We start from the raw sequence: 19890 nt of genomic DNA, 5'->3' as shown, positions 1-19890 counted from the left end.
AAATCATGAGGGCTATAGATAAGGTATCTTTTCCCTGCAGTGGGGGATTTCCAGATTATTTTTAAGGTGAGAGAGCTTGGTTTAAGCAAGTCATGAGGGGCAATGTTTTCACACAGAGAATGGCTCGTGTGTGGAATGACCTTCCTGAGGAAGTGGTGGATCTGGGGACTGTTACAATGTTGAGAGGACATATGGATAAGTAAGTGGATAGGAAAGGTTTGGAGGGAAACAGGCCAGGAACAAGCAGGTGGAAGCAGTTTAGGTTGGGATTATGGCACAGGTTGGTCAGACCGAAGGGTCTGTTTCCGTGCTGTATGACCCTATACCCTTCCTGAGCGGCAAATCTTCGGCAAGAAATCGGGGATCCTCAGACCCACGCCCAAGGCATGGTGCAGATGTTATGTATTCACAAGGACTTATTAGCACGGCTTTCTGAAGATGTAGCTCAGAGGCTGGCACACTCTCAGAGTCTTCCACATCGTATCCTGAACCCCAATTAACATGCAGGGGCAGGGAGTAACCAGGAAAACCCCTGGAACTGTATGACTCCGGCAGTCAGAGCAAATCCTTGCAGATGCTGGAATCTGCAATGAGCTGATGTTTCGGTGAGCTAGCGTGAAGTGTGGGTGTGTGCCGACATGAGACAAGGCCCAGGCAGGGCTTCGGGGAGTCAGGAGGTGAGTTACTCACCGCAGTATTCCAAGCCTCCGACCTGCTCTTGGAGCCACTGTGGTTCATGGTAAGTCCGGTCGAGTTTCTAGTCAATGCCCTCAGGCTGTCGCTGGTGAGGGATTCAGTGACGGTAACACCATTGACTGTCGAGGGGCGGGGGTTAGATTATCTCTCATTGGTAAATGGTCATAGCCTGATAATTGTGTGGTGTGAGTGTGATTTGGCACCTGTCAGCCCAGGCCTGGATATTGTCCAGATCTTGTTTCATTTGAACACGGACTGCCTCAGTGTCTGAGGAGTACTGAACATTGTACGGTCATCGGTGAACATCCCCATTTAGAGTCATAGAGTCAGAGAGATGTGCAGCATGGAAACAGACCCTTTGGTCCAACCCATCCATGCCGACCAGATATCCCAACCCAATCTAGTCCCACCTACCAGCACCCGGCCCATATCCCTCCAAATCCTTCCTATTCATATACCCATCCAAATGCCTCTTAAATGTTGCGACTGTACCAGCCTCCACCACTTCCTCTGGCAGCTCATTCCATGCACGTACCACCCTCTATGTGAAAAAGTTGCCCCTTAGGTCTCTTTTATATCTTTCCCCTCTCACCCTAAACCTATGCCCTCTAGTTCTGGACTCCCTGACCCCAGGGAAAAGACTTTGCCTATTTATCCTATCCGTGCCCCTCATGATTTTGTAAACCTCCATAAGGTCACCCCTCAGCCTCCGACGCTCCAGGGAAAACAGCCCCAGCCTGTTCAGCCTCTCCCTATAATTCAAACCCTCCAACCCTGGCAACATCCTTGTCAATCTTTTCTGAACCCTTTCAAGTTTCACAACATCTTTCCGATAGGAAGGAGACCAGAATTGCTCACAATATTCCAACAGTGGCCGAACCAATGTCCTGTACAGCTGCAACATGACCTCACAACTCCTGTACTCAGTACTCTGACCGATAAAGGAAAGCATACCAAACGCCTTCTTCACTATCCTATCTACCTGCAACTCCACTTTCAAGGAGCTATGAACCTGCACTCCAAGGTCCCTTTGTTCAGCAACACACCCTAGGGCCTTACCATTAAGTGTGTAAGTCCTGCTAAGATTTGCTTTCCCAAAATGCAGCACCTGACCTTCTATTACAAGAAACCCCCATTGAACCAGCTCTGATCTAAGAAAATTGGTTAAAGAACGAGCAACAACTTGAGGAAAACTACTGCCATGCAACACGTGGTCATGATGTGAAACACACTGCCTGGTGGGAGTGGAAATGAGTCTGACTGTAACATCTGTAGGGAAATTGGTTAAAGACTTGAAAAATACTGGCCTTCATCAGTCAGGGCATTGACTATAGAAGTTGGGAAGTTATGTTGCAGTTATACAGGACATTGCTGAGGCCACACTTGGAGTACTGTGTTCAGTTTTGGTCACCTTATTAAATTGGAAAGAGTGCAGAAGAAATTTTCAAGGATGTTGCCAGGGCTCAATGGTCTGAGTTATAGGGAGAGGTTGTACAAGCTAGGACCTTTATCTTTAGAGCATTGGAGATTGAGGGGGGATCTTATAGAGGTGTATAAAGTCATGAGATGGACACATTGTACACTTTTGTGATAAATTGTGTCTTACAATTGTGTCCTCCACAACCACCTGATGAAGGAGCAGTGCTCCGAAAACTAGTGCTTCCAAATTAACCTGTTGGACTATAACCTGGTGTTGTGTGATTTTTTAAGATCATGAGAGGCATGGATAGGGTGAACGCACTCAGTTATTTTTACCCCAGGGCTGGGGAATCGAGGACTAGAGGGCTTCAAGTTTAAGGTTCAAGGGGACAGAATAAAAGGGAACCTGAGGGGGGGGCAACTTTTTTTACCCAGAGGGTGGTACGCATATGGAATGAGCTGCCAGCAGAAGTGGTTGGGGTGGGTACATCAACAACATTTAAAAGGCAGTTGGACGAATACATGGAGAGGGAAGGATTAGAAGGATATGGGCCAAGTGCAGGGAAATGGGGTTAGCATGGACGGCCATTTTGGTCTGCATGGACCAGCATGGGCCAAAGGGCCTGGTGTAAGACCTGATGACAAACATTTGTAGAGCTGTCATAGAATCTGTTCAGGGTGGAATCAGGCCATTCAGCCCATCCTCCGAAGAGCATCCCATCCCCCTACCCTCTCCCTGTAATCCTGCATTTCCCATGGCTAATCCACCCAAACCTGCACAACTTGGGACTGTGGGAGGAAACCCACGCAGACACGGGGAGAACGTGCAAACTCCACACAGACAGTCGCCCGAGGCTGGAATCGAACCCTGGTCCCGTGAGGCAGCAGTGCTAACCACTGAGCCACCATCCTACCATGAAGCTCCACTAAGATTGTGGGTTGGAAACCTGCAGGCTTGGTCAGGATGGAGACAGAATCCATGAGCTGTGCTTCAACATGCACCACCCTCTGACAAACTGAGCTAGCTGAAGTGCTGCAGAGAAGGGGAGGGTCAATCCAAAGAGCCATCTGGGGGGGCCGTTTCTCCAGGCTGTGAAATCTCTCCACCTCTGAGACAGGATTCTCTGAAAGTTTTGTTCTGAACCAGACACTGTCTCATGCCCCATGCAACAATGCAGGCTGACTGCAAAGTAAAAGGACTTCGTTTGACGTCATTGTTTGCAGCAAAAGTTTGAGTTTTCGTTTTCAATCAGCCTGCAATCTGATAAGTGTTCAGCTCTGAGATGAACTGCGCACAGTTCTCGTTGTTTATCCTGTGCTCATGGTGAGGTGACAGGGGCGTGGGCAGTCACCTCTTCACTCCCCAGCGGGAGCAGCATATCCCACCCTCGCAACAACAGTCACATCATTCACTCACTGTTGGCACTGACTGTGCCATGCAAACACATTAACAGAATGCCCTCAATCGAAGGCAAAGAGCTGCCCAGCTCTTAGAGCCAGGCCTGACCCTGCCCCAACCAGGAGAGCCCAACGCTGCCTCCTGCAGGCTGTACACATGAGTCTGATCTGAGCAGGAATTGTCCAGGTGAGCTCTGCAATAGACTCATAGAGGTGTACAGCACGGAAACAGACCCTTCGGCCCAACCCGTCCATGCCGACCAGATTTCCCAACCCAATCTAGGCCCACCTGCCAGCTCTCGGCCCATATCCCTCCAGGTATGTCAGGAATAAAAGGATGACTAGGATAGGTATCGGTCCAGTCAAGGATAGTAGTGGGAAGTTGTGTGTGGAGGTGAGGAGATTGGTGAGACACTAAATCAATACTTTTCGTCAGTATTCACTCAGGAACAGGACACTGTTGCTGATGTGAATATTGAGTCACAAGTGATTAGAATGGATGGCCTTGAGGTACGTAGGGAAGAGGTCTGGGGAATACTGGAAAGGATGGAAATAGATAAGTCCCCTGGGCCTGATGGCATTTATCCTAGGATCCTCTGGGAAGCTAGGGAGGAGATAGCGGAGCCATTGGCCTTGATTTTTATGTTGTCGTTGTCTACGGGAATAGTGCCAGAAGACTGGAGGATAGCGAATGTGGTCCCCTTGTTCAAGAAGGGGAGCAGGGATAGCCCGAGTAACTATAGGCCAGTGAGTCTCACTTCTGTTGTGGGCAAAGTCTGAGAGAGAATTGTAAGGGATAGGATTTATGAACATCTGGAAAGGAATAATGTGATCAAGGATAGTCAGCATGGTTTTGTGAAGGGCAGGTCGTGCCTCACAAACCTATTGAATTCTTTGAGAAGGTAACCAAGGAAGTGGACGAGGGTAAAGCAGTAGATGTGGTGTATATGGATTTTAGCAAGGCGTTCGATAAGGTACCCCATGGCAGGCTAATGCAAAAACTACGGAGGTATGGCATTGAGGGTGCATTAGAGGTTTGGATTAGGAATTGGCTGGCTGGAAGGAGACAGAGGGTAGTAGTTGATGGTATAGGTTCATCTTGGAGCGCAGTTACTAGCGGTGTTCCACAAGGATCTGTTTTGGGACCATTGCTGTTTGTCATTTTTATAAATGACCTGGTGGAGGGGCTTGAAGGCTGGGTGATCAAGTTTGCAGATGACACGAAAGTCGGTGGAGTTGTGGATAGTGAAAAAGGATGTGGCAGGTTACAGCGCGATATAGATAAGTTGCAGAGCTGGGCAGTAAGGTGGCCAATGGAATTCAATGTCGCTAAGTGTGAAGTCATTCACTTTGGTAGGAGTAACAAGAAGATGGATTACTGGGCTAATGGCAGACTATTTGGTAGTGTGGATGAGCAGAGGGATCTTGGTGTCCATGTACACAGATCTTTGAAAGTTGCCACCCAGGTAAATAATGCGGTGAAGAAGGCATATGGTGTACTGGGCTTTATTGGTATAGGAATTGAGTTCCAGAGTCCTGAGGTCATGTTGCAGTTGTATAAGACTCTGGTGCGGCCTCATCTGGAGTATTGTGTGCAGTTTTGGTCGCCATATTATAGGAAGGATGTGGAGGCATTGGAACGAGTGCAGAGGAGGTTTACCAGGATGTTGCCTGGTATGGTAGGAAGATCGTATGAGGAAAGGCTGAGGCACTTGGGGCTGTTTTCATTGGAGAAAAGAAGGTTTAGGGGAGATTTGATAGAGGTGTACAAGATGATTAGGGGTTTAGATAGGGTTGACAGTGAGAACCTTTTTCCGCGTATGGAGTCAGCTGTTACTAGGGGACACAGCTTTAAATTAAGGGGAGGTTGGTATAGGACAGATGTTAGGGGTAGATTTTTTACTCAGCGGGTTGTGAGTTCATGGAATGCCCTGCCAGTAGCAGTGGTGGACTCTCCCTCTTTATGGGCATTTAAGCGGGCATTGGACAAGCATATGGAGGATAGTGGGCTAGTGTAGGTTAGGTGGGCTTGGATCGGCGCAACATCGAGGGCCAAAGGGCCTGTACTGCGCTGTATTTTTCTATGTTCTATGTTCTATGTTCTAAACCCTTCCTATTCATATACCCATCCAAATGCCTTTTAAATGCTGCAGTTGTACCAGCCTCCACCACTTCCTCTGGCAGCTCATTCCACACACGCATTACCCTCTATGTGAAAAAGTTGCCTCTTAGATCTCTTTTATATCTTTCCCCTCTCACCTTAAACCTATGCCCTCTAGTTCTGGACTCCCCGACCCCAGGGAAAACACTTTGTCTATTTACCCTATCCATTCCCCTCATAATTTTGTAAACCTCTATAAGGTCACCCCTCAGCCTCCGACGCTCCAGGGAAAACAGCCCCAGCCTGTTCAGCCTCTCCCTGTAGCTCAAATCCTCCAACCTTGGCAACATCCTTGTAAACCTTTTCTGCACCCTTTAAAGTTTCACAACATCCTTCCGATATGAAGGAGACCAGAATTGCACGCAATATTCCAACAGTGGCCTAACCAATGTCCTGTACAGCCGCAACATGACCTCCCAATTCCTGTACTCAATACTCTGACCAATAAAGGAAAGCATACCAAACACCTTCTTCACTATCCTATCTACCTGCAACTCCACTTTCAAGGGGCTATGAACCTGCACTCCTCGGTCTCTTTGTTCAGCAACATTCCCCAAGACCTTACCATTTAGTGTATAAGTCCTACCTTGATTTGCTTTTCCAAAATGCAGCACCGTGCGGTTATCTAAATTAAACTCTGTCTGCCACTCCTCAGCCCATTGGCCCATCTGATCAAGAGCTCAACAAACACCAGGAGAGTCTGCAGACTCACTGGGTTTTAAGAACATCTGCAGCTCACACATTGCTGAGGATTCGAGATACTTGAAGGAGCACAACAGCTCATTGCAATGGTGGGCTGAGGGGGTGGGGCTGGGTGGGTGACACGTCAGAGGTTCACAGCACAGAAACAGAGGAACTCCGGAATATCGGAACAGCGAGACGGAGGCTGATCTGTGACCTGACTCTGTACGCCTGTCTTTGGTCTACTAAATGCTCCAGCATTACAAATAGAATCATACAGCACAGAGAAAAGCCCAGACTGGTCCATGCTGACCAAAACATCCATCCAAGCCAACCCTGTCTCCCTGCACTCGCCCCGTATCCTGATGTTCACTTATTTCAGCAACTGATCCAGCATCCATTGCTGGAAGGGACCTCCAAGCCTCTAACCCCAGTTTGTGTGTTGCAGTGCTTCTTAACATCTCTGTGGGCCGGGCTGACCAATGGGGCCTAGTTCCAGCAGTGCTCTGGCCCACCAGTGAGGCTCCTGACAAAAGCACCCACCAATATGTTGAGAAACCAACTAGGGAACACATGATTTTAGGTTCAGTATTATGCAATAAGAAACATACCCTTTATCCTTGCCAACCAAATATCCCAAACTAGTCTAGTCCCACCTGCCAACCCTTGGCCCATTACGAAACTTTTGTCCCCACTGCTCTGATCCCATTTTCAACCTGGATGGCTTAGCATTACACGTGTGTATCTGGATGTGTTTTGTCTGCTTGTTTGGGCTTGTTGCTGAGAAATCAGTGGGCTGTATTCATTGAGTACTATATTCATTGGGTACTGTATTCATTTACTTACTACATAAGTAAAAAGTGGGCCATACCGCCAGTGCAGCAGCGGAGGCTCACTGATGATGTTACCAAGAATGGTGACGAAACATCTGAAAACAAACCTTCCAGCGCAGCGAGCAAACCTACATCCAGAACCTCAACTGAGCCACAACTCTTCTCAAAACACACTTGAATCAAGTCCCATTTGCCAGCGCTTGACCCATGTCCCTCTAAACCCTTCCGGTTGATATATTCATGCAGATGCCTTTTAAATGCTGTAATTATACCAGCCACCACCACTTCCTCTGGCAGCTCATTCCATACACGTACCACTCTCTGCATGAAAAAGTTGCCCCTTAGATTTCTTTTATATCTTTCCCCTCTCACCTTAAACCTATGCCCTCTAGTTCTGGTATGAAGAGGGATCTGGATGTGCAATGATATACAGAGGAATCTGGGTGTACAATGATATACAAAGGGATGTGGGTGTATAATGATATACAGAGGGATCTGGGTGTACAATGATATACAAAGGGATGTGGGTGTATAATGATATACAGAGGGATCTGGGTGTACAATGATATACAAAGGGATCTGGGTGTACAATGATATACAAAGGGATGTGGGTGTATAATGATATACAAAGGGATGTGGGTGTATAATGATATACAGAGGGATCTGGGTGTACAATGATATACAGAGGGATCTGGATGTACAATGATATACAGAGGGATCTGGGTGTACAATGAGATACAGAGGGATCTGGGTGTACAATGATATACAGAGGGATCTGGGTAACAATGATATACAGTGGGATCTGGGTGTACAATGATATACAGAGGGATCTGGGTGTGCAATGATATACAGAGGGATCTGGGTGTGCAACGACTTAGAGAGGGATCTGGGTGTACAATGATATACAGAGGGATCTGGGTGTACAATGATATACAGAGGGATCTGGGTTACAATGATATACAGAGGGATCTGGGTGTACAATGATATACAGAGGGATCTGGGTGTGCAATGATATACAGAGGGATCTGGGTGTACAATGATATACAGAGGGATCTGGGTGTGCAATGATATACAGAGGGATCTGGGTTACAATGATATACAGAGTGATCTGGGTGTACAATGACATACAGAGGGATCTGGGTGTGCAATGATATACAGAGGGATCTGGGTGTGCAATGATATACAGAGGGATCTGGGTGTGTAATGATATACAGAGGGATCTGGGTGTAGAATTACATACAGAGGGATCTGGGTGTACAATGATATACAGAGAGATCTGGGTGTACAATGATATACGGAGAGATCTGGGTGTACAATGATAAACAGAGGGATCTGGGTGTGCAATGATATACAGAGAGATCTGGGTGTACAATGATATACGGAGAGATCTGGGTGTACAATGATAAACAGAGGGATCTGGGTGTGCAATGATATACAGAGGGATCTGGGTGTGTAATGATATACAGAGAGATCTGGGTGTAGAATTACATACAGAGGGATCTGGGTGTACAATGATATACAGAGGGATCTGGGTGTGCAATGATATACAGAGGGATCTGGGTGTGCAATGATATTCAGAGAGATCTGGGTGTACAGTGATATACAGAGGGTTCTGGGTGTACAGCGTAATACAGAGGGATCTGGGTGTACAGTGATAAACAGAGGGATCTGGGTGTACAGCGATATACAGAGGGATCTGGGTATACAATGATATACAGAGGGATCTGGGTGTACAGTGATATACAGAGGGATCTGTGTGTACAATGATATACAGAGGGATCTGGGAGTGCACGACCACAGATCACTGAAGGTGACCGCGCAGGTAGATAAGGCTGTAAAAAAGGCCTATGCCATGCTTGTCTTCATTGGAAGGGGTAAAAACAATGACTGCAGATGCTGGAAAGCAAATACTTGATTCGTGGTATTGGAAGAGCACAGCAGTTCAGGCAGCATCCAACGACCAGCGAAATCGACGTTTCGGGCAAAAGCCCTTCCCGAAACGTCGATTTCGCTACTGATTGGATGCTGCCTGAACTGCTGTGCTGTTCCAGCACCACTAATCCAGTATTTGGTTTTCAGCATCTGCAGTCATTGTTTTTGCTTCATTGGAAGGGGCATTGAGTATAAGGATAGCCAAGTTACGCTGCAGCTTGATGGAACTATTTGGGCCACACTTGGAATATTGCATACAGTTGTGGTCACCACACTACCAGGAGGATGTCGATGCTTTGGAGAGGGTACAGAAAAGGTTTACCAGGATGTTGCCTGGTATGGGGGGGATTTACCGATGAGGAGAGGTTGGATGGACTGGGTTTGTTTTCATTCGAAGGTTGAGGGGGCACCCTGATCAACGTTTATAAGATTGCAAATGGCGTGGAATGTGTGGAAACTTTGAGGTCAGGGTGGAGAGATCAATAACTAGGGGACACAGTGTCAAGGTGCAGGGGCGGGGTGGGTGTTTAAAAGAGACGTAGGAGACAGGTTTCTCACACAAAGTGGGGTGAGTGGCTGGAACATGCTGCCAGAGGAGGTAGAGGGAGCTGACACAACAGCAGCGTTCACCTGGACAAATACATGATTAGGAAGGGAATAAAAGTAAATAAATCCTGTCAGTGAAGACAGATTTTGTATCGAAGGGCAAAATGTGTCAGCACAGGGCTGGAGGGCTGAAGGGCCTGATCGTGTGTTGTACTGTCCTTTGTAGAACCATAAAACCAGAAGAGATTAGAACAGGATTAGGCTGTTTCAGTTCCTTAATCTGCTCCGTGGGCTCAATAGGATCACTGCTTGTCAGATATTCCTCACACCCACTGTTCTTTCCTTTCCCTGTACTGAAGGTGTTGAGATGATGCTCATGTTGATTCGATGCTGTATTTCTGCCATCTTTGTCCAGACGTTTTGCAAGAGGCACAGGGTAGCTGGTTCCCTTATAAAAGATCTCTGACATATCAGCTAAAACCCGGCGTCTGCTGAAGGGAAGGCCCATAGATTTCCTTCCAGTTTAAATTGGGTTGTAACTGCAAAGAGCAAAGACAAGGTGGGTTCTGATGACCAAAGAGAGGGTATCTGAGCTGGCAGAAATAAAACCACTTTTCTCTCTGTGTGTCTGGTTCCCAGCCCCCCAAGCCGTTGTGTAACTGCAAAGCAATCATATTGGCAGGGGAAAGGTTTCTGTCATTGATAACTGGTCACTAGTCCATAGACCTCTTTTGTAATTTCAAGAATGTACTTTACTCACAAGAGAAACCTTATATACATCCATCGTCATGTGACCATTCTAAATAGTCTTTGCCATATTGACAGCAAACAAAAGGCCAAGACATGCCTTATTTGTACAAGACTGTTATTACATGACAGGAGAAAGATTTAAAAGGGACCTAAGGGCAATGGTTTCACCCAGAGGGTGGTACGTGTATGGAATGAGCTGCCAGAGGATGTGGTGGAGGCTGGTACAATTGCAATATTTAAAAGGCATCTGGATGGGTATATGAATAGGAGGGATATGGGCCAAGTGCTGGCAGGTGGGACTAGACTAATTTAGGATATCTAGTGGGCATGGTCAAGTTGGACCAAAGGGTCTGTTCCTTTGATGTACACCTCTATGACACTAAATAGGACTGGGTTAGGTTAAGATACCTCGTCAGCATGGACAAGTTGTGACCAAAGGATCTGTTGCCATATTGTCCATCTCTATGACTCGAAATGGGACGACATTAATTTAGGATATCTAATCAGTATGGACGAGTTCGACTGAAGGGTCTGTTTCCGTGCTGTACATCTCTATGACTGCATACATTTGAGGTACTGGGAGGGTCCAATAACTGAATAGATCCGCCCCCCCCCGCCCAGTCACTCATCCATAAAGCTGCCCAGCTGCATCTATACACAACTGCTTGGCTCCAAACCAAATTTTTATTGCTACTTGTTCTTGAAATGTGTCTTGCCATGGGTTGACCTGCTTTGTAAAACTCCCTTTAAAATACTGGCTCGAAACGCACAGACAAAAAGGCATGTTCTTTCAGGAAACCTCTCAGCGACTCTCCCTTACCCTTCCCCTTCAATGAGAGAAATAAGCTTTCAAAGTCACGATTTGGAGACGCCGGTGTTGGACTGGGGTGGACAAAGTTAAAAATCACACAACACCAGATTTGGAAGCACTAGCCTTCGGAACGCTGCTCCTTCCTCAGGTAACTAATGAGGGAGCATCGCTTCAAAAGCTAGTGCTTCGAAATTAATCTGTTGGACTATAACCTGGTGTTGTGCGATTTCTTAAGCTTTCAGAATGTTTTTGTTTCATTTATTGCAGGAAGCATGTACATCTGATAACAGCCAGACTCAAATATAGCTTTAAACACTTCACTTTGTCTCATCATTGTTTTCAGTCACATCAGACAAAGGAGCTGACCCTGAGGGAATTTTACTGCCCTGACCTTTTACAACCTGTTTTTCCACCTTGCACATCTCAAGTTACCTCTTCAGAAGTTGACATTCTTTTCACATTAAAGCTCCAACACTTTAGCAGTTTTGCTTTATACGTGGCCCACCTACCGTTCCAGTTTATCAGTAATACCTTTTCCTGTTTGATGCTGCTTTCTTCACAATGCTGTGTAAAACCTCTGATGTTCCCGGCCTACCTTGTTTCACTTGAACAGATACAGAGAACACTGGTCTGATAGCACACGTATAGACAGAGAGATAGAGAGAGAGAGAGAGAGAGAGAGAGACAGAGGGAGAGAGAGAGAACGTTTTGAGTCTGGTTTACCTTCTTCTGAACTTCAGAACGATTCAGGAAAGGTCAATTCCGAACGAACATCTCACAACGAGCGCACAGATGCCCTCTCGGTTGCAAAACATACACAAAAGGGTGGCGAGCATCATTTTAGCTCCTGGCATCTTCCTTTCTAAGAGCTCATCCCTTTTCTGTTCCCAGCTTGGCCCTGCTCACTCGCAGCTCCTTCTCTCCAGTCCCCTTCGATTCTTGTGTTTGTTGGGACTGTCACAAACAAACTCCTTAATTCGACCCTCACCGATCCAGAGGTTATTAATTTTTTTTTAAAAAAGTTCCAGCTCTCACATATTGTGGAGCTGCCGGTGTTGGACTGGGGTGGACAAAGTTAAAAAAAAAATCACACGACGCCAGGTTATAGTCCAACAGGTTTATTTGGAAGCACTAGCTTTCGGAGCGCTGCCCCTTCATCTGGTAACAAATGAGGAGCAGCGGTCAAAAAGTTAGTGCTTCCAAATAAACCTGTTGGACTCTAACCTGGCATCGTGTGATTTTTTTTTACTCAGCTCTGACACAGACAGATTGAGTCACAGAGGCGCTTTGTCCAAACGGTTTCCCTCCAGTCAAAAACAAGCATTCAAATCCCATTTTCCAGCACTTAGGATCATTGAATCCCAACAGTGCAGGCGCAGGTAATTCAGCCCATCGAGTGACTTTCTGAAGAGCATTCCCCATCCCTAGGAAACCCCGCATTTGCCCATGGCTGATCTACATAAGCTGCAGCTCCCTGGACACTGAGCTTGGTCAATCCATTCCATTCTGCACAGCTCTGCACCTGGCCCATAGCCTTGTATGTCTTGTTATGGGGATTTGAGCTTCTATCACCCGGATTGGCAGTGAATTCCAGATTCCCAACCACCTTCTGGGTGAAAACATGTTCCCTCGTATTTCCTGTCAACCTCCTCCCTCTTGCTTTAAATCTGTGGCCCCTTGGTCATAGTTCAAGCTGGAAGGTTTCTTTCTGTCTGCCCGACTCTGCAACTGCACATTTCCTCTCCTTCTATTCCAAGTAATAAAGTTTTCGCCCACTCATAGCTGTCTGTGTCAGTCTGCAAGCTCCTCATGTCAGCACAGTGGCTCAGTGCCAGCACTCGGGAACCCAGGTTCGATCCCAGCCTCGGGCGACTGTCTGTGTGGAGTCTGCACATCCTCCCTGTGTCTGTGTGGATTTCCTCCGGGTGCTCCGGTTTCCTCCCACACTCCAAAGATGTGCAGGTCAGGGTGGATTGCCTATAGTGTCCTGGAATGTGCATTAGTCATGGGGAATGGCCCTAGGTGGGACGTTCTTCAGAGGGTCAGTGTGGACTTGTTGGCCTGTTTCCACACGGTTGTGATTCTCTCCCTGTGTTTGTGTCAGCTGCAGATTTAAATGCCACGATGCCCTCAACTAAACATGCATCTAATTGATGCTTTATAAATGGCTTGAATAAGGAAGTGAAAAAGTGGGTTAGTAAGTTTGCTGAAGACATGAAGGTCAGTGGAGTTGTGAATAGTGTGAACAGCTGTTGGAGGTTGCAACTGGATATCGATAGGATGCAGAGCTGGGCTGAGAAGTTGCAGACGGAGTTCAACCTGGAAAAGTGTGAAGAGATTCATTTTTGAATTTGAATGCAAAATACAGGGTTAAAGGTAGGATTCTTGACAGTGCGGAGGAACAGAGGGATCTTGGGGTCCATGTCCATAGATCCCTCAAAGTTGCCAACCAAGTTGATAGAGTTGTCAAGAAGGTTATGTGGTCTGTTGGCTCTCATTAGCAAGGGAATTGAGTTTAAGAGCCACAAGTTGCAGCTCTATAGAGCCCTGGTTAGACTATACTTGGAATATTCTGTTCAGTTCTGTTCGCCTCATTATAGGAAGGATGTGAAGCTTTAGAGAGGGTGCAGAGGAGATTTCCCAGGAGCCTTCCTGGACTGGAGGGCATGTCTTATGATGAAAGGTTGAAGGAGCTTTTCTCATTGGACTGAAGAATGATGAGAGATAACTTGATAGCAATGTACAAGATGATGGGGAGCAGAGAGTGGATAGCCGGAGACTTTTTCCCAGGGCGGAAATGGCTATCACAAGGGGTCATAAGTTTAAGGTGATTGGAGGAACCTTTAGGGGAGACACAGAGAGTGGTGGGTGCGTGGAATTCACTGCCCACGGTGGGAGTAGAGTCAGAGACATTAGGGACAATTAAGTGACTCTTGGATAGGCACCTGGAAGTTGGTACAATGAGGGGTATGTAGGTTAGCCTGATCATAGAGTGGGATAAAGGGATGGCACAACATCGAGGGCTGAAGGGCCTGTACTGTGCTGTACAGTTGTACGTTCTATGTGAAGTGCAAAAGGCTGAGTCCTTAACACCTGCAAGTCTCCACCTCTCACATCCTGCCGATCGGAAAAAAAAGCCCTTATGCACATTCTGTTATCTGTCAATCTTCTTTCCACACTTATATGCGTTCCTTTTTTATCCCCTTTCATGTGGCACTTTGTTAAATGCCAAGTGCAGTGGTCTACAACCATCCCTTTATCTGCAGCTTCTGTTTCTCTGTCGAAGAGAAACACAAATGGGTTCAAGCAAGTCAGAGCGAGCTCAGAAAAAGGCCCTTCGGCCCATCAAGTCTACATGGGCAAAAAAAACCCCCGACTTCCTAACAATCTTAAGGAGGAAGTGAGGACGGCAGTTGCTAGAGATCACAGTCGAGAGGGTGGTGCTGGAAAACCACAGCAGGTCAGGCAGCATCCGAGGGGCAGGAGAATCGACGTTTCGGGGGTAAATGCCCTTTATCAGGACTGAGGCTTGTGGGCCAGGGGGGACTCCTCCATCGCCAAACCCTAACCACCCGACGCCTGGAGGAATAATGCCTCATCTTCTGCTTTGGGACCACACAGGATCAATGTGGATTTCACTAGTTTCCTCATTTCCCTTTCCCCCCATCTTATCCCAATCCTAACCCTCCAACTCGGCACCGCCCTCTTGACCTGTCCATCTTCCTTCCCACTCTCCCCTCCGACCTATCACCTTCTCCCTCACCTTCATCCACCTATCACATTCCCAGCTTCCTTCCCCCCAGCCCCACCCCTTCCCATTTATCTCTCAGCTCCCCCCCCCCCGCCCCAGCCCAGCCCACAGGTCTCATTCCTAATTAAGAGCTTTTTGCCTGAAACGTCAACTTCCCTGCTCCTTGGATGCTGCCTGACCTGCTGTGCTTTTCCAGAACCACACTCCGAACTATCCTAACATCATTTCCCAGCACTACGCCCAAAGCCTTGTGTGCCTTGACATTCAAAGTGCATACCTAAATGCTTCTTAAGTATGTGCGTCACGTGTCGGCACAGACCTGGTGGGCCGAAGGGCCTGTTCCTGTGCTGTACTGTTCCTTGTTCATTCTGCCTCTACCACCTTTACAGGCAGGGAGTTCCAGATACCAACATCCTCTGAGTGAAAAAGATTTTCCTCATACTTCCTCTGAACCTCCTCCCCCTTCCCTTAAATCTATGCTTTTTGGAGTACTCCATGCCAACTCTGCTCTCCCTGTGACAGGTAGGAGGTTGTGAAACTTGAAAGGGTTCAGAAAAGATTTACAAGGATGTTGCCAGGGTTGGAGGGTTTGAGCTAGAGGGAGAGGCTGAACAGGCTGGGGCTGTTTTCCCTGAAGCGTCGGAGGCTGAGGGGTGACCTTATAGAGGTTTACAAAATTATGAGGAATCGGGGAGCCGTGAATAGGCAAGGTCTTTTCCCTGGGCTGAGGGAGTCCAGAACTAGAGGGCATAGGTTCAGGATGAGAGGGGAAAGGGACCTAAGGGGCAACTTTTTCACACAGAGGGTGGTACGTGTATGGAATGAGCTGTCAGAGGAAGTGGTGGAGGCTGGTACACCTACAACATTTAAAAGGCATCTGGATGGGTATATGAATAGGAAGGGTTTGGAGGGATATGTGGCACATGCTGGCAAATGGGACTAGATGTATATAGGATATCTGATTGGTATTGGACGGGTTAGACCGAAGGGTTTGTTTCCACACTGTACAGCTCTGGACTCAATGCTGCCTGGACATTGATCTCTCCCATCATAACTTGATACATCTCAAACAATGTCAATCTCGTCTGTCCTCAGGAAAACAACCTCCGGTCCATTCGATCTGTCTTCACAAGTGACACACTCCAGTCCCAGGGCAATATCCTGGTAGCTTTCCCTCCGTCCCCTCTCCAGTGCTATCACATTCCCCTCCCACAATGTGGATTCGAGAACCGCACACAATCCCCTCGCTAACCAGCATTTTGTACAGTCCCAGCGTCACCTCCCAGCTCGTAAACCTTGTTTCCCTTTCACGAAACTGTGCTGAGTCATTCTGGTCACCTCGCGCGTCTCTAAGTACTCAGAAATAATCTCAATAATGATCAGCTTTAGCAGCTAGTGCAGGAGAGACATCAAGTTATTATTTCCTGTTTGCTGCCTATCTCCCTTCTTGCAGAAGTTGATCCTTCACTCAAATTTCCTCCTGTTCCTTTCTCATCGAAATCCTCCCTTTATCGCCACATTCCCGATGAAGAGCTTATACCTGAAACATTGATGCTGCCTGACCGACTGGGCTCTTCCAGCGCCACACTTTTCGGCTCTGATCTCCAGCGCCTGCAGTCGGCACTTTCTCCCCGCCTTATCCCTCGTCCCACCTTCCCTCAAGATGCGTCCACGTTCTCCGGTCCCTGGGTTATAACAGACGGGGCACTCAGCCCGGTCACCCTCTCTCAGTTGAAGTGTTCATAATCCACCACCGTTATGAGAAAGGGACGAGGGCAAACGGGGTTGGCGAGGGTTTGAGGAGGTGATTACAGATGTTGGGTGCGCGATCTGCCCTTCCCGCTGCCCTCCCGCTCTGGACAATCCCAATTTTAAAAAAGCAGAAGAAAAAGTCTTAATGAGTCCATGAGGGTGGGGTGGGGGTGGGGGGGGGGGGGGGGGGGGGATTCTGTCCAGGAAGTGGCAGGGGCAACAAACACATTTGCCAAGGAAACCCGGTGTTGGGAATGGGATCGGGATGCCCACAACCATGACAGAGATGGGACCCAACTCTTGGAGGGCCATGGTGAATGGAAACTTGCTAAGGATGATGGGTGGGGGTCAAAGGTTTTTAAGGGTTAGCGTTGACCCTACATTGGGTGACACCACAGACTTGTTTCATCTCTGGAGTAGAGGCACCTGTAATGGGTTAGAATTCTGATTTCCCCGTCTCCTCCCTGTCCAGCGTTGTTCAGTAGCATCTTGTAACATGGGCCCCCAGAACAGGAGGCCACCTTTTGATGAACATTTCCCTCAGGAAAGAAGCTGATGTTTTTGGGTGTGTCGAGTTTTTTGTCTTATTTTTGGAAGAATTCCTGCCCGGATGCCTGGTGAGATTTCTGACTGAACCAGGCTCCTGCACTGTCTACCCCCACACCCCCCAGCTTTCAGTCCCGCCTTCTCCCAGAAAATCCACCCCCTCCTGCTGCCCGAATGTTCCAGAATTGGTTGACATCCGGGTCTCGCAAAGCCCGTCGTGCGCCTGAACGGTCTCTGCCAGTCCGGAGTGGACTGGCACATGCCCACAGGCAAGGCAGGTGAGGGGAAGTACCAGTGCCCTCACTTTGTGGGCGTGGTCCTGGCTTTCTGGCCAGGGGAAGGGGAAGTGAGGAGGTGGGACTTCCTCTTCCTGTCGGCCCATTAGCAGCCTCAGGGTTCCATGGTGTAATGGTGAGCACTCTGGACTCTGAATCCAGCGATCCAAGTTCAAATCTCGGTGGAGCCTTCTTTCTGGCAGCGTGAGCGATTGTCTTCGACAGAACTGTTGGTTTCACAAATTCCACACCCATGATGGAAGTGGGCAAATGTTCCCCTCGCATATGTCTCGCTGTAAACGGTATTTGCATCGCTATTGAAGCGCTTACTGTTTCACAAGGACCCAAGGAAGGCACGTGGCATGCATGCCTGCCTTCAGAGAAACATCGAAGACAGGAGCAGGAGGAGGCCATTCGGCCCTTCAGGCCTTGCCCTGCCATTCACCACCATCTTGGCTGATCATCCAACTCAAGAGCCTCCTCCTGCTTTCTCCCCATGACCTTTGACCCCATTCACCCCCAGTGCTATATCCAGCCGTCTCTTGAATATATTCAATGTTTCGGGCACCAACTGCTTCCTGTGGTAATGAATCCCACAGGGTCCCCACACTTTGGGTGAACAACTGTCTCCTCGTCTCCGTCCGAAACAGTCCACCCTGAATCCTCAGACGGTGACCCCTGGTCCTGGACACACCCACCATCGGGAACATCCTCCCTGCATCTAACCTGTCTAACCCCGTTAGTATTTTACACGTCTCTATGAGATCCCTCCCTCACTCACCTGAACTCCAGTGAAAACAATCCTGACTGAGCCGATCTCTCCTCATCCACCATTCCCTCCATCCCCCGGGAATCAGCCTGGGAAACCTTCACTGCCCTCGCTCGAGAGCAAGAGCATCCTTCCTCAGAAAAGGAGACCAAACCTGCACACCCACAATTCTCGGGGTGGTCTCACCAAGGCCCTGTATGACGACAGCAACACATCCCTCTGCTCCTGTACCCTCCCGCAACGAGGGCTCGGCTGTGGCATTGAGTGTAAACTTTGAGAGTCCAGGGAGGGAGAGAGGGAAAGAAATGAGAAGAAAGAGAGGGGTAGAGGAAATGGGGAGAGAGTGCAAGAGAGGGATGAAAAGGGAAGAGCGAACGATCCAGATTGAGAGAGAGAGAGAGAGAGAGAAAGAGAGAAAGAGAGAGAGACGGATGTGATTGGGTGCAGTTGGGGGAACCAGGCAGAAAGATGAATTGTGCCGACGCCAGGTAGGACTGCGTGACCCAGAGATGAAAGCAAGGTCAGAATGACCTTAATCCAACTCCTGAAGACCAGAGCTTGGGGCTGAGTTATGTTGTAGGAGAAAGTGAGGACTGCAGATGCTGGAGATCAGAGCTGGAAATGTGTTGCTGGAAAAGCGCAGCAGGTCAGGCAGCGTCATTCCTGAAGGAGGGCTCGAGCCCGAAACACCGATTCTCCTGCTCCTCGGATGCTGCCTGACCTGCTGCGCTTTTCCAGCGACACATTTTCAGCTGAGTTATGTTGCCACTGCATCAGACTTGAGTTAGGCCACATGTGGAGAACGGTGCACAGGAAGGGGTGTGGAGGAGACATTTGGAAAGGATGCAGAAGAGACTTTGCCTGGATTGGAGTGTATTTCCATTGACGAGAGGTTGGACGAACCTGAAATGTTTTCGCCAGAACGTCGAAGGCTGAGGGGAACCTGAGGAACGTGTATTGTGACGGCATGGAGGTGGAACCCCTATGTTAATTAAAACCCAAAAAGCACGCCTTGACTCATTATCTGTTAAAATATCAGCAAGTGGTAGACAACTTGGTGGCTCAGTGTTTAGCACTACTACCTCACAGCGCCAGGGTCCCCGGTTCAATTCCAGCCAGCCTCGGGTGACTGTCTGTGTGGGTTTCTTCCCACGTTCCAAAGATGTGCAGGTCAGGTGAATTAGCCATGTTAAATTGCCTGTAGTGATGGGTGCATTAGTCAGAGGGGGGGTGGGTTACTCTTTGGAGGGTCAGTGTGGACTTGTTGGGTCAATGGGCCTGTTCCCACACTGTAGGGAATTTAATTGAAAACTCCTAATTTCCACTATTTGAAGAAAAATAACAACTTATTTCCCTAACTCTAATAGTGAAAACTAAACGAGAACTTATTAACTATTTCAAGCCCCTTTTATTCTTAACTAGAGTAGAGCAGCTTTATTTGTTGTTATACAGCTGGAACAATAAAATTGAGACAGCGGTCCTCCAGGAGTAAGGTGCTATATAAACACACAGACTACCCGAGAGTACAGTCATACAGAGGGCAGCATAAAGTACATAGAGAAATGCAAAA

The 19890-nt window shown here is 48.0% G+C and overlaps 1 non-coding gene across 1 annotated transcript; it reads left to right on the top strand.

Moving 5' to 3' along the window:
* The first annotated feature begins 17670 nt into the window (after positions 1-17670).
* On the top strand, positions 17671-17742 carry trnaq-cug (transfer RNA glutamine (anticodon CUG)). Its single transcript has one exon. It is a non-coding gene; the product is annotated as a tRNA-Gln (tRNA).
* The last annotated feature ends 2148 nt before the right edge of the window (positions 17743-19890 follow it).

The sequence above is a fragment of the Chiloscyllium punctatum genome, chromosome 21, assembly GCF_047496795.1.
Source record: "Chiloscyllium punctatum isolate Juve2018m chromosome 21, sChiPun1.3, whole genome shotgun sequence".
Classification (NCBI taxonomy): Eukaryota; Metazoa; Chordata; class Chondrichthyes; order Orectolobiformes; family Hemiscylliidae; genus Chiloscyllium; species Chiloscyllium punctatum.
Note: the sequence above shows the minus strand (reverse complement) of the source record. Positions and strands in the feature narration are given on the sequence as shown.